General features: G+C 40.2%; 1 protein-coding gene and 1 non-coding gene across 12 annotated transcripts in view; both read right to left on the bottom strand.

Moving 5' to 3' along the window:
• The window catches only part of KALRN (kalirin RhoGEF kinase), a 616,794-nt gene that overhangs the window by 150,708 nt on the left and 452,389 nt on the right, over window positions 1-13,697 (bottom strand). The window lies entirely within an intron of this gene.
• Window positions 1,553-1,659, bottom strand: LOC123613093 (U6 spliceosomal RNA). Its single transcript, XR_006720444.1, has one exon. It is a non-coding gene; the product is annotated as a U6 spliceosomal RNA (small nuclear RNA).

Genomic DNA, 13,697 nt, shown 5'->3' with positions numbered 1-13,697 from the left:
TCCACTCTGCCCTCCCCCAGGCAACTGGACCAGAGTGGGCATCTGCCCATGGAAAGCTACCCTAAAGGCTGACCAGTGACAAATGACACAGCCTGAGACAAAAAGATAAGTGGGGCCAACTAGACTCCATCTTTCAAAAAATGTGAAGTAGGAAACTGCAGGAGAATGACACACTTACCTGAGGACAGTAAAGGTGTTAACGAGGGGGAGAAAGGTCAGAGGGGACACAATGGGCCACAGGTAAGATGGTCATGTGGGAAAAGGACCTCAGAGTAAGCAGAGGTGATAAGGTGAAGAAAAGATGTGTATCTATCTATCTATCTATCTATCTATCTATCTATCTATCTATCTATCTATCTAAGAGAGATGGGGCAGAAAAAAGCAGACTTAGGGAGAAGAACTTAAACTGGGTCCACAACTGGGGTCCCTACAGCCATCTTGGATCTAGGACCATCCTACAGACCCGGGCTCCACAAGGTCCAGACCTACTGTGGCCACAGGGATCCAATCCTGTGAAATTCCACCTTCCTCATCAGTTCCTAGTACTACTCACCACTTTCTTGAGCTCTCTTGAGAGAGCTCTTGACCCTGACACTAAATAAATTTAACTAGAGCTGGCATGGCGGATGTGAAATTAAAAAGAAAAGAAAAGAAAAGAAACTGTGATTGTAAAATTCAAAGAATCGTAAGAGTTTTCTAAACATACACGTACACAAAGACCTGCATAGATACTGACAATTAAACAACAGAAACACTTGTGACACCAAAAACTGCTGCGTTTCGTGGCCCTGAGACACAGGGAAAGAACCCGACTCCCTCACAGCACAAGCTGTGACTAGGAATTAACCAACCGCTTTTCAGTTTTTAAGAAACTGCTCCTAACTGTGCAAAAAAGGTGAAAATTAGTTCACAGCAATGTGAAGACCAACTAAGACACCTGTGGGTCCTGAGCTCTGCTGTGGGGGTTTGACTGGCAAACAATAAGAGAAGAGCCTTGCGAATGTCTCAATGCCACAGGGGCCGGCCGTAAACCGCTGCTTCATAAAAGGCTGCACGTCGTTAAATGGTGCCCACTGAGCAGCTCTTGACCTACCAGAAAGTTGGCTTTCACAGCATCTGGACACAGTAGAAAGAGTTCTGGACTGAGAATGAAAGATCCTGGCTCTTCACTTAGCAGCCACGTGGCTTAGACAAGCAGCTTCAACTTTCCCAGCCACAGTTACTCCATCTATGCCACCACAAGTGTGGACTGAATAAAAGATCATCGAGGTCCATCCCTGCTCTCAAACTGTGTCAGCGTGATTCTCAACCACCCACGCACAGCGAGTGCAACCATAGTGTGTCTATAAACTCCAAACAAAGAAGAAACCAGGACACCTGCTCTGGCCATAGGACAGAGTCTTTGAAATCAGAATTGCTCCATAAACTACTTTATAGATAGACCTGGGCCGATGGCTCCCCAGGTGGCCTGTATTGTCCTCCTAGTAGGGCTTGAATGGGTGGCTGAAAATAAAAGAGACTTCTTTGTTTTGTTTTGTTTTGTTTTGTTTTTTTAAATATGGAACGCTTCACAAATTTGCATGTCATTCTTGCGCAGAGGCCATGCTAATCTTCTCTGTATCGTTCTGATTTTAGTGTATGTGCTGCTGAAGCGAGCACAAAAGAGACTTTTCTGTATGGCTCATTTCTTATCTCATACTTAAAATAATTTAAGGTCAAATCTACAAAAATTTACACATCTTTGACCTCTTGCCCTTTCTCTCTTACCTCCTTTAAAAAGAACCTGGAACACCTAAGGCTTATCTAGCTTCTTTCTTTCAGGTTTTCTTACCAAACACCAGTGGTCACATCCCCTTTCTAATTCAGCACCTCATCAAACCCCTTGCGCAGAATATTTACATCCCCTCCAATTTTGCTTTGCACCAAGCCCTAAAGCATGCTGCCCACCACAGGGGTGCAGTGGTCCCCAGCCTCGATGAGATCGACCGTGAGCTCGTGGGAAAGTGGTTCATGTAACCGTTGTCAGGCTCATCATTTAACGGAACAATGTTCAGTGTTTTAAAGCTTCCAGTCTTGCACCTCTCAACTGGGAGAGGATTTGGAACCTAGACTGTAGGCAGTTTCCCTCAGAGGATCAACGCAATTTAGAAAGAAGATCTATCAGTCCCCAAAAGGCACAGACAGCCTCAATGCAGGAGGGCAGTTTGCACTGTATTTTAATATCCCCAAATCATGGTGGTAAGTAGATTTTTTCCTAAAACCCTCTAAAACCATTTTAGGATATTTCCTGAAATCCCCACCTGACATCTTCCACTAGCTCCTCTTCATCCGCAGGCCACCGATCACTCCCCCACGTGGCCTCTTTCTCCGGGAGTGACACGCCCGGTTCTCAGGACACCATGTGACAACATAGTAGAGATGGTAGGGGAGCCCTGGGCCAAGAGACAAGGGTCTGGGCAGCCATCCTGATCTGCCCCTAGGTGGATGGTGATCTAGGGCAAGCCACTGGATCTTTCTGGGTCCATTTACTCATCTCTAAATGAGAGCACTGGGTACCTGAAAAATATCCAAGCATCCCTGCGCTCTAACTTTGTGTTCCCGTTCGCAGCTGCCCTTCACTGAATCACGAGGTGGAGACGCTGAGGACTCAGAGCGCACGTGCAGCTGGTGAGTGGCTCCAGCCTCTCTGAGCTCTTGGCATTTTGGGGCCCCACCATTTGCTCTGCCTACCTCTCCAGATTTATCTTTGACATTTTGTCTTTACAGAGCCCTTCTGAAAGAACCGAGGGAAAAGTCTGTCTCCCTCCCACTCCAGAGATAACATCTCTTCGTTCCCATTTAAATTTCTCTTGTTAAAAGTTCTTTTATGGAAAATTCTCTCCTCATTTTTCAGTGTCACCGTGCCCCAGAATAGCCAGCATTGCTTTAAGAATTTACTGCAAATGTCAGCCAGCTTCTCTGCAACATGCACGCATATCTCATTCCTCTGACCACAAACGACAACCCTTACTGACTTTACTAAGAGTAACAAGTACGACTCCTGCCTCTGTCTCTCTCTTGCTCTCTGTGACACACACACACACACACACACACACACACACACTCTCTCTCTCTCTCCAGCTACTCAGTGTCATCTTCCTTGGCTCCTACAGCAAGGGCACTCACAGTCACCCTGCTGTGCTAAAAGAAGGCAGTGTTGAGAGAAGGCACAACTTGAAATGTCAGTCCATGCAGTTTAAGAAAACCGCACCACAGTATACTTGTACTTGTCAGAAAACTACATGTTATTTAACCTAACATGTTTGCCTTTTTGCTCTGGCTGTCACAGTCTGAAGACAAATTCACTTCCATCACCTCGCTGGCGACTTTGAAACTGCTCACAACCCCTTGTTGATGCCTTTTTGATTCCTCATCATATTATCCTCCTTAAAACCCTTTATATTCTTTTTAAGCTAACAAACTTCTCATCAACAGTAGAGTCTTGCTCACTACATTCTGAGAAAGTAAAGTTTCTAAAATGTGAACATGCTCAACTTCCTCCTCTGATTCCTCTACTGCCTAGAGAACCAGGTCTAAATCCTTGAGCGTGTAATTTAAGATCTCTCAGATTCAACCCCTCAATCTTTCCAACTCATGTGCTACCAAGACGGACCCTGTGCTCCAAGTCACACCTACACTGCTGATTCCCAAACGCACCCAACATTTTCCCTTCTCCTTGACTTTTATTTACGATGTTTTCTTAGTCTGGAATAGGTTCTACCTTCCCCTCCCAAACGGCACTCTTCTCATCTTCTGGAAGTCCTTTCTCACCTTCAAGCCCAGCTCCAAGGCAGCCTCATCCATGAAGCCTTCCGCACGCAGCTACCATCCATGCCAGCGCCACCAGCAATCCTGAATCTTCCTCCCCCACCTCCCCAGCAGAGCACTCTGTCTCCCTGTATCACAGTGCATCTTTTGCCTTGGGTCTTTGGATTCAAAGTGCCCCAACAGTGGAGCCTGTGTGGTTTTAAAAACTGTATTCTACAGAAAGGACTTTCAATTACTGTTGATTTAAATTTGCTGAAGTAGAAAGTGCTGTAATCTGCTTCATCACATTTTTGAAACTTCTACATCTCTGTTTCCTTCATACGAACTCTCTTGTGTTTAATTTTAAAATTTCACATCCTTTTCAGTGTTTTAATTAAACTCTCTCAAGTCTTTTTGGAAATAGGGAGAGTGTATATTTTAAATGCCTTCTGCTGGCTTATAATTTTGGACTTTTCACTGGGCCATCACTGATTCTGAGGAAACAGCTCATAACTCTTTAAAAATTAATCTGCCTCAAAATATATTTTAAATATTAAGAGGGGGGAAAACACAACCATCCTTTATGAGATATGGAAGGACTTAGGAGCCGTGAGTCTCGAGGATACTTTTGCTATACAGTAATATTCTGCACAAGATATGCACAAAATGTGGAGGAGGGAATCAACATGATGTACAATGGACTGCCACTCATTTTTCTGATAATAAGAGAGAGTATGGCAAAGACTTCTGTGTACGTCCCGAAGTCCATTCTGCCCTAGTTTCTTAGTAATAAAGACTCATTTTTTGAGGGAGGGTTTACACTGCTGCCCAGTAAAAGACTACATTCCCTGCGTTCCCTTGCAGCTAAAGTAGCCTGTTGTCAAGCTTTGGAGAGTGAGACGTAAGCATGAGTGTCCTTAATGTGAGCAGGATGCCTCTTCTCCTCTTGTGCCCAAAATGCTCCATGGATGATGAGTGAGACCAAACCCTACAAATGGTGGATGAATAAGCTAGAAGGAGGCTGGGAACCTGATGAGTCTGTGGATCTTCTCCATCAGTCCTAGACTGCTTACATCCCATGTCCATCACGTGAGAGTAAACTTCTACCTTATCTAACCCAGTCACTGGGAGCTTTTCTGTGTAGCTAAACCTTCTAATCCTAACTGATATGGATGATAGAATCTCATAAAGGTAGAAAGGGGAAGTTTGGACATTTTTTTTTTGTTTTTTGTTTTGTCCCCATGTTTTTCTATTCTGATTAGGAGAGAAAAATTCAAAAGCAGCTTGGATCAAAGAACCATATCTCAAACAAAACGCAAATTTCTTCTGTATAGCACAGGGGACTATAGTCAATATCTTGTAATAACCTGTAATGAAAAAGAATATGAAAACGAATAATGTGTGTATATGCATGACTGCGACATTGTGCTGTACACCAGAAATCGACACATTGTAACTGACTATACTTCAATTTAAAGGGAAAAAAAAGAACCATATCTCTTTGACAAAAGAAGACAGAGGGAGGGGAATGCCACAGGACTAATTAGGAAAGCTCAGCTGACAGTAATGCCTGTGACACGGATGCTCTGAACCTGAGTCACCAAAACAGACTGAAAACAGACTGAAGGGGCAAGTTTTCACACAGGTCATGCTACAGCGTTCTTGGAAAACTCGTGTTGTTGGTATAAGTAGAGCCCAGAAAGTCTCTGCCTCAAATATGAAAAACAAGCTGTAAATCAGTGTGAGAAGTAAATACAGGGCAACCTAGAGTGGCTGACAATGATGGGGTTTTGTGGAAATACCTGTATAGAATAACCATTCTTTTCAAATTGGCTTCATTTTATATATTTTAATGTTCACAAGTTTAATATTTATACGTTTATAGTGTTAAAAAAACTTTATACGAAATACTACTTGCCTAGTTGACTTTATAATCATGTACTGATTTTTTAAAAAAAATTTACATTCCTAGGGAGATTCTTTTTGAGGCCTTTTCACTTGTTAAAAGACCCAAATAATCCCCTGGCAGGAGCTACAAAAACTGCAGGAAAACTGCCGGTGATGGGATAATTAGCTTCTATAGGACTAGACTTGAATTTCTAAACCTATTAAATAGTAACATCTATCAGCTCAGTTTTAACCCCCAAAAGGCAGTCCAGTACTTCTACACCAGCCTTCGCTTGTCTTGAGTAAAATCACTTTTTTCCACGTTTCCCCAATCCCAAAACTTCTAGAAGATTTCTGTCCTCTGGAAGCTCACATAGTTAGCGTTAAATTCCTGCACTCAGGGTCACTTGCATGCACTTTTTCTCTCTCTGTTTTTACCAGCAAATTCTGGTTATTCTCTGTTGTTCCTTGATGCACTGTAGTCCTGCAGCCTGTAATCCCCAGCCCTTCTGTGTGAATGCAGCCCTGGAACCCGCCCCTCCTGTGGATGTCCCTGTCCTCAGAGACTCCCTGCATGGTAAGTGGAGGTCTCAACACCTCTCCCAGTCTGATTTCATCTTACTTGCCCCACGGTTCCATTCCGACAACTTCCAACCTTGGGAGTCTTTTCACCATTTATTTTTTGGGCTCTGCTGTTCCTGCATCTGAACCTCAGCTCAGGCCAGGCTGGAGGCATGAAAAATACTTTCCTTTCCCTCATTTGCTCTGTCCAAGTCCATCCTCTCTAGACTGTCCACAGTAATTGGAGGATACCTTCCCTGCTGCTGCCTGGCTGTGAGTGGCATTTTAGAGAAGACGTGGCCGGCAGGCATAAATTACAGAGTGCTAGGGTTTGAATGGACCTTAGAGATTATGTGTTTACATGTTCATTTATCATTTAATACTTTGCTGTTTCCCAAAAAGGATCTGAAGAGGCTTATGTAAAATGTATATACATTAAAACACTGAAAATACCAAGAGACTATCAAAAGCTATACAGAGAGGGGGAACTCATAACTCCCTTATTGATACATAAAGAAGTAGAGGCTCAGAGAGATGAAGTAATTTGTTAAGATAATTGGGACTAGAAGCCCTTGCTTCACTGGTGACTATGGTTCCACATTGATGATTTTCCTTTCTGCTCCAAGTTCCATCAGCATCTTGAGCGACTTCTCTCCCTGTGGGCAGCCCCCCAGCACCCTGGCCTCGGTTCTCTGACCTCCTCATCTCCGCTGAGCTCCTCCTTCACCCCACATCAGCAGCCCCCTCCCAAGGTCAGGTAGTGGATCTCATGGTCACTGTGTTTGACTTCTCTGACTCCCACAGCACTAAAGTAGACATCTTCCTTTCTTTAGTGGTATTCTATAAATTTTGTTAAGTTGTATTTTCAGTTTCATTCAGTTCAACTCATTTCCGTTTTGGTTTCCACTTTGACCTGTGGGTTATTTAGATGTGTGTTATTCAGTGCCCAAACACCTGGGAAATTTCCAGAGGTCTTTCCGCTATTTATTTCTAATTTAATTACACTGAGGTCTGAGAACATATTTTGTATGACTGGAATCCCTTTAAATGTACTGAGACTTATTTTATGACTCACAATATGGTCTCTTGGTAAATACTCTATGGGCACTTAAAAAGGATACGTATTCTGCTGTTACTGGGTGGAATGTCCTACAAATGTCAATATGGTCAAGTTGGTTGATTGTTTTCCAAGTCTTCTACATCCTTACTGACTTTCTGTTTATCCTATCAATTATTGAAAGAGGGATATTAAAATTTCCAATTGTAATTGTTGATCTATTTCTTCTTGCAGTTTTATCAGTTTTTGCTTCATGTATTTTGAAGTTCTGCTCTTATACACAAAAAAGCCTAGGGTTGTTAGGTCTTCTTGATTATCATTATGAAATATCCATCTTTATCTTTGGTAATATTCTTTGTTCTGAAATCTACTTTGGCTGATATTAGTGTAGCCATTCTCTCTCTCTCTCTCTCTCTATATATATATATATATTTGGAATAGTGTTAGGATATAAATCTTTTTAAAAAATCTATTTGTATATTCATATTTTAAGTGAATTTCTTAAAGGCAGCATACAGTTTGGTCTTTTTGAAAAATACAATCTGACAATCTCTGTCTTTTATTGGAATGTTTAAAGCATTTAAATTTACTGTGATTATGAATATGATGAGGTTTGAGTCTATTTTCTTGCTATTAGTTTTCTATTTTCCTCTTCTGTTCCTTGTTCCCCTCTCCCTCCTTTTCTGCCTTCTTTTGGATTACCTGAGATTGTTTTATGACTCCATTTTAACTTATGTTATAGACTGAATCCCAAATTCATGTTGAAGCTCCAGCCTCCAACGTGATTGTATTTAGAGACAAGACTTCTATGGAGGTAATTAGGGTTAAATGGGGTCATAAGGCTGAAGCCCATCATCCAGTAGAACTACTGTCCTTAATAGAACTAGAAGGGACGCCAGAGCCCTCGCCGTGCGAACTCAGAGGAAAGGCCATTTGAGGACACAGGGAGAAGCCACGAAGACAGTCTTTATCGGAAACTGAATTTGCCAGAAACATGAATTCTCTTTGCTTCTTTTTTTTTTCCCCTTTCTCGGATTGATTAATATTGTTTTATTCTCCTTACTTTCCTCTACTAGTATTGAAATTACATATTCTATTTCTTTTCTCCCAGTGGCTATCCTTACATTACCCTTAAAAAAGTATATTTTTCTAACAAAGTCTAAGTTAATTCCTACTTCTATCCTGTTCTTAAGTCAAGCAAGGATCTGAGTTTGCTTTGCCCTCCCTCAGAATACTCCATTTTGTTTCAAATGGTTATTATTCTTTTTATTCTTGTTACTTGTGCTCAATAGTATGTTATATTCACCACAGTATTTTGGTGTTTGTTTCACTTACAATATCTTTTTGCATCTAATTCCTCCCTCCTGGGTTCATTTTTATTTTTGCAAAAGAGTGGGGATTTATGGTTAGTAAAATTTCTGAGTTCTTGTATGTTGAAAATCCTTACTCTTAAATTATAATTTTGCTGGGCATAGAATTCTAGGCTGCGAAGGTTTTCCACTAGAACACCGAGGCACCTACCTCACCCTTTTGTTCTCTGTGGCAGTGGGTGAGAGGTCTGTTATCAAGCTGACTGACATTCCTTTTCAGATGACCACTTCTTTCTCCCTCTTGACTTTAACATTTTTTTCTTTTTTGTGATGTTCTCTAGTTTTACTACAATGTTTCTATATTTCCTCATTTCTGGAAAACCCTTTGTTATTATCTGTTTGAAAAATGTCTTTTTGCCATCCTCCCCACTTTATCCCAGAGTTCTTACTAAAATTACTTTTCATCCCCATCCCTCTGGTTGTGCTCTAAGAGATTTCTTCACTTCTGTTTCCTAAGTCAGGAATTCTCTCTTCAGGGTGTGCATTCTTGTGTTACAGTTACTTGTTTCTGTTTCATATATGGCATTCATCCTTTACTTCTTCGAGGATTTTAAACATCCTTGTTTAAAGGCTCTTTCATACTGCTCTTTATCTGTAAATCTCGCATATTACCCATGGATTTGCCAACTCTGGTGCTTTTCATTTTTGTGTAGAGCCACATTTCCCTGTGCTAACATTTCCTTCTACCTAAAGGGCTCTCTCTCTCTCTCTCTTTTTAACATTTCTCCACTGGCAAAGAATTTTTTTTCAGCTTTTGGGTATGTCAGAAAAAAAATCTATTTGCCTTCATTTTTGAGAGATATTTTCACTGGGTGTAGAATTCAAAGTTGACAGTTTTGTTTTTTTATCTTCATTGCTCCACTCTGAGGCTCCACTGACTTCTTACTTGCCTTGTTTTCAATGAGAAGTTTGCTTTCATCCTTACCTTTGTTTCTCTATATCTAGCACGTCTGTTCTTCTTTGACTGCTTTTGGAATTTTCTCTTTTATCACAGGCTTTGAGCAATTTGATTATGATACATTTTGGTGTAGTTTGCTTCATAGTTCTTGTGCATGGGGTTTATTTGGATTCTTGGATCTGTGTGTTTAAAGTCTATCAACTTTGAAAAATTTTCATCCATTATTGTTTTAAATTTTTTCTGTCCCCCTTTCCCTTTTGGGAATTTCAGTTACATAAATATTAGGCTGCTTTAATATTTCCACAACTCACTAATGCTATCTTCTTTTTAAAAATATTATTTTTCTGAGTTTCATTTTGCATAATTTCTATCACTATGCTTTTAAGTACACTTAAGTTTTCTCCTGCAATGTCTAATCTACTCCTAAACCTACCCAAGTATTTTTCACCTCTAGAAGTTCAACATGGATTTTTCTTTGATTTCCATGCCTCTACTTAACATTTTGAAAGTTTGGAACACTTAATAATAATTGTTTTTATGCCCATGTTTACTAATTCTAACATGTGTGTCAATTCTGGGTAAGTTTCAATTGATTTTTTCCCCTTATTATAGGTCATATTTTCCTGCTTCTTTGCATGCCCAGTAATTTTTGATTGGATGCCAGACATTGTGGATTTTACCTTAATGGGTATCCAATATTTATATATTCTTATAGCTACTCTTGAGCTTTATCCTGGTGTGCAGCTAAGTTACTTCAAAACAGCCTGGCTCCTTTTAAGACTCATTAGGCAGAACCAGAGCCTCGTTCTTCTAGGGCTTGTTAGTCCCCACTACGAAGGTAAGATCCTTCTGAGGACTCAGACTGATGTCGTGAGAATTTAATGTTTCCTACTCTGGCTGGTGGGAACAGGCACTACTGCAGACTCTTTGTGGGCACTGGGTACTCTTCCCTCTAATTATTTCAGGTAATTCTTTCCCATCCTGGGGTAGTTTCCTTTTAAGCATGTGCTGATCGATACTTTGATGAGTACTTGAGGGAGACCCTCTAAAGAGCTCCAGAGTTCTCTTTTTGTGAAGCTTTCTTTTCCCTACTACTCTGTCCTGTGAAATCTAGAAGCCCTGGTCTCATTGGACTTTCAGCTCCATCTTCTTAACTCAGGGAGACTACTAGGGTACCCTTCCATGCACTGAGGCCTGGAAACTTAGGGCAGTAAGCTAGGGTACTCATAGGGCTCACTTTGCTTGTTTCCTGTCTCTCAGAAATCACACTGTTCTCTGTTGTTTGATGTCCAGTGTCTTGAAAATCGTTTCTTATATTTTGCTTGGTTTTTAGTTGTCTCAGGCAGGGGGATCTATCTGGTCCTTGCTTTCTATCTTCTTGGTCAGAAGTCTCACATCTTCCTTCCTGACCACAACTTATTCTCCTTCCAACTTGCTTATTTAATTACTCTTACTATGACCTTCTTTAACCCCGTTGGGACCTCTAGTTCATGATGCCCTCTACTGCGTCCCAATCTGTCAGTACTCTCCCCTCATCACTTTCCTTCCTGTGCAGCCTGTAGTCCATGATCCATTGTTTCAGTAATGCTCTTGCCAGCGTTCTCAATTCCTTTGCCCCTCTCTGCTCATTTAACACAGCTGATTACATGGAAGAGGTTCAATAAGTTTTAAATAATTGGATAAATAAATAAATGAGAAAATGGAGTATGTATGATGATTTCTGACAATCTCTCTGCCTATATTTCAAAGCTAAACATTTAAAAATTAATGCTTTTTAGTACTATGTATCTTTTATTAATATATATAATAATTAGGTATAAAATTAGGTTACCCCTTACATGTAAATATCATTTTCCCAGTTCTATGTTACTTAGGATGGATGCTTTTGATTTTTCCCACTAAAAGTCATAGGCTTCTAGATTATAACTAAGCCAGTAATAGAAAAACAGAAAGTGCAGGTATGAATGAAATTTAGAGGTAAGTTCCTATTACCTTCTAATTTTACAGATGAAGAAACCAAGGTTTTGAGAAGATAGATGATTTGCCTAAAATGTTCTTCAAAGCTCATACAGCTGGTCAATAGCAGAATTAGGAGCAAAACCAACTTTCCTGATTCCAACCCAGGGATCCTTCCATCCATTGCAGTGCTATTTTTTCTTGCTCAGGTCTGCTTGTATCCAACACCCTGTGTTTGCAGACAATTTGAATGTGGTTTACAGTAGAGTTTGCCCTTGCTTCCCAGTGAAACCATTAGGTGCTTAATGATGGAGTAACCATGTGATTTATAGAACAAGGTCATGCAATCTTATAGCATTATTTATAATAGGAGCAATGTGGCACACGGGTCATATTCTTACACTTAGGTAAAGCATACTTTCAAACATTAGTCAGTGACTCTGCCATACAGGATTCAATAAATTCATATCCCTACTCTGTAACTCTACTGTGTAGAGTCTGATGCCAGATACCAACATAATTTATTATGTATATATAATTTATTACAATAATGTAATAAATTATGCCCTAAGATACAAAAGGGATTATGGTCCTCTAGACGTTGTACCCTCAAAAACTGGTCCCCTAAGTCTGGAAAACGTTTCAAAAGAATAAGAAGCCTTCTAATCTTTATACTCTGACTAGACATTGATGTACTGACCCAATACATATAGGGCCTAATAGTCAGGGACAGGACATAGTGAAAATTAGGCAGTGGGAGTTACAGAAAGCAAAGAATGACTTAAATATGAATAACAGTCTTTCAATGTATAGGTTTGAAATTCACACACACACATACACACACACATCTGTTGAGTAAACCCCAGATTTGAAAATCTGAGTTAGAGCCAAAATGTAAATATTGAGTTAGAGCCAAAATGCAAATTATTTGCAAATATGACTTGATGTTACTGCTAATATAGTCATTCTGATGTGCACCAATATTTCAGCTCTTTGCCTCCTGGACACATAAATGTTTTTCTGGCCCCAACTGGTTTTGTAGGGCTATATGACTAGTTCTGGCCATTGACGTTGAGTCATTTTCAGGCTCAATCATTTAATTTTGGGTTCAGATTCTTCAGAATTCTCTTTCTGTCTAAGACAGTAATTGGTAACTTTAGAAGCTAATTCATCAGCCAGGGTCCCTGATTCCCTATGATGGACAGAGCCCCCAGTTAATCCATTATGAATATGAAGTATAAGAAAAAAATAAATCTTCATTGTTTTAAGCCACCAATATTTTTAGAATTGTTTGTTATCACAGCATAACCTAGCCTGTGCTGACAGATACATCTGTCTTCATTCTCTTCTCTGGATTGAGAAGATATTGTCTTAGGGATAGATAGTGGTAGGAGCCCAGGGACATTAAGAGGGTGGTAGGAAAGATAAAGTTAAGAAAGGGAGGGAGATGTAATGGGGCCATTCCAAGACAAATATACACATATACAAATTACATGCAATTTGGGAAGACCTAGTAGATTTTATTATTGTTGTTGTTACCACTACTACCATGATTATTATTATTAGTTTTATTACTAGTTTTTAAAAAATAACCTGAAGATTACTGCCATTACATGCTATGACTCATCCTTGGTGTTGGATAGAGAAACAGAGGGAGGAGAGATAATTCTAGCTTTGGGATCTCTTAGGCTAATGCAATGGCTATTCATCATACATAGCATGAATTTTGTTTTTTGAATATTTACATTTTTTCTCTCCCAGTTGTACTATACAATTCTTGCAGTTAAGGATCATATTTTATTTCCCTTGTGTGCACTCTGGGAACCGTCCTGAAGCTCAATAAAATCAAGCTGAAGGCCAGCTTCACTTGCTATTAGGGAATTGGCATCAGATCCCACTGTTGACCATCCATGGGCTGACTCACGACAGATGCATCAATTTGCACATTTTCATTTCCTGGAGCGTCAGGAATGCTTAATGAGAATCCTGAGCATGGGGGCGGGTCAGGGCAGAGAGGGGAAGTGCATTTTCAATCAATATTGTCTTTGGATCCTTAGTCCTTTTCACTGGTGACCAACTTAGTGAAGCAAAGCAAATGAGAGACATTTTCAAATTTGACTTCTCATATCAATTGTTTCCTTTTTTGGACATGTGCTTTGTTATGTTTCTTCTTCCTTTTTAT

Source organism: Camelus bactrianus, chromosome 1, assembly GCF_048773025.1.
Source record: "Camelus bactrianus isolate YW-2024 breed Bactrian camel chromosome 1, ASM4877302v1, whole genome shotgun sequence".
NCBI lineage: Eukaryota > Metazoa > Chordata > Mammalia > Artiodactyla > Camelidae > Camelus > Camelus bactrianus.
The sequence above is the reverse complement of the archived record's forward strand: the minus strand, read 5'-3'. Positions and strand labels throughout refer to the sequence as shown.